This window comes from Triticum dicoccoides, chromosome 7B, assembly GCF_002162155.2.
Source record: "Triticum dicoccoides isolate Atlit2015 ecotype Zavitan chromosome 7B, WEW_v2.0, whole genome shotgun sequence".
In the NCBI taxonomy this organism is placed as follows: Eukaryota; Viridiplantae; Streptophyta; class Magnoliopsida; order Poales; family Poaceae; genus Triticum; species Triticum dicoccoides.
Window position 1 is genome coordinate 37,657,320 of NC_041393.1, and position 1,994 is coordinate 37,659,313.

Here is a 1,994-nt window from a genome sequence, read left to right on the forward strand (position 1 = left end):
TCATACCTTCTCCACTAGCGGTGTGGATGTGATCTTGGCTGCGGTACTTCTCATGCATGGTCACTTTTTCCAGCTCACCGGTGATGTGGTTCGTGGCTCCGCTGTCGACGTACAAGTTCGTGTCAACACCATATGAGGCTTTAGCTGCCCCGACCACCTTTTCATCTTGGGACGATGCATCATCATCATCCTCAAACTGGTGCCAACAATCTTTGGCTGAGTGTCCCAGCTTGCCACAGATTTGGCACCGAACAACGTCCGAGCGCGATCTGTTGCTGTTGGAGGAGCTGGTGCGCCAGCCCCTATTGTTGGTGGAGGAGGATCGGCCGCTGCCGCGCGCATTGTTGCCGTTTTGGCTGCCGTTGTTGCCCCCGCCAGAGCCCTTGCCCTTGTTGCGAGGAGGTCCATGGTAGCGAGAGCCGTCACTGCTGCGGCCGTGTGTGGCGACGTTCGCCGAAGACTTGAAGCCGCCGCCGGTCCCTGCTCCTTGGAACAAAGCCACCCTTTGATCAAAGTTACTCAGATGAGCAAAATTTTCATCAAAGGTCACCGGGTTGGTGCGGGCGTCAAGGGCAGAGACCAACAGCTGGAAGTCCATGTCGAGGCCGTTGAGGATGTAGGAGATCGGCTCGTCATCCTGAAGTAGCCGCCCCACCACTGCAAGCTTGTCGGCGAGGGAGCGCATGTGCGCAAAGAATGTGACCCCTAATTTCTTCCCTTCCGCGCGTTCGTCAGGGCGGCGCAAATGTTGTTGATGAGGGACAACGAGGTTAATGAGAATATCTTCGCCAACGCCATCCAGAGCTCGTGTGCGTGGGTGATCATGGTCACCTGTACGAGTAATTCTTTGGATAGATTATTCAAAAGATAACCTAGTACCTACTGGTCTTCCCAGATCCAAAGTTGATGTAGAGGATTCGGGATGGTCACCTCCTTGCCATCCTTGTCCTTGGAGACGATGACCTTGGCTGGCTCCGGCATGCTCCTATCCACGTACCTGAAGAAACCAACACCGCGGAGTTGTGGCGTGATCTGGGTATGCCATAGGATGTAGTTGGTGTGGGTGAGGCGCTCGGTGACTTGGCCAGAGAGGGTAGGGTTGGAGGCGCTGGAGGAAGCCATGGCAGGAGGTTTCGGTGGAGGAGAGAAAACCTAGATGTGATGGAATAGTTAGGCTCTGATTTCCATGTGGGAAACGTTGTACCCGGTTCAGGGTAACGGTTGCATGTTATATAGATAGGGGCACAACTCCCTGATAGCGTACAGGTTGTTGAGATTGAGACTTGAGGTACAAGGGATAAGCTACTTGGAGTACAAGGGATAAGCTAGAGAAAGAATATTGTTACAGAGAATAATCTATCTAGCCTATATGTGGTTGATCCAGGATACCTAGCCGCACCACCTTGGCACCATAGTAATGTTGTTTAACACCCTCCCTTAATCACAACTTGGTCAAGTTGTAATTTTGACAATAAATTTAACTAATAAATAATACTATGCATTATGTGTAGAAAAAATAGTATCATTGGAAACTTACTTCAAACATGAATATGACAAGATAATTACTGTAACATATACTAGCTTATATTTTGTTAGACAAATTTATGGTCGAAATCTGACCAAAAAAGAGGGGCACATCATTTTAATCGCTCTTGATACTAATGGACCCACATGTCAGTGAAAACACCTTTTCATCCCTCCATCCCCATGTGTCAACTAATGTCCGGTGGAACCGTGGGAACACATCGCCGTGGCGCAACCAGTATGGCTAGCGGCATCGACGACAATGATGCGACATCAGGGTGGGCGTGGCATTCAAGTACGGCCTCTTTCATCCTGACCGGTTCCTCTTCTTACTCTCCTAGGTTTTGCTGGCCCAATCCAGCTCCGCTGACACCAGATTCAATGGCAAATTGTACGCGCTGCTGAGCTCAGGGAGACACATCATCCCCAATCTCTAAATTCCTTTTCTCGTTTTCTTTTCAATGGCGAGA

General features: G+C 50.0%; 1 pseudogene; it reads right to left on the reverse strand.

Annotated features, from left to right (window-relative positions):
- Nucleotides 1-507: 507 nt before the first annotated feature.
- LOC119342428 lies at nucleotides 508-646 on the reverse strand (annotated as a pseudogene).
- Between the last annotated feature and the right edge of the window lie 1,348 nt (nucleotides 647-1,994).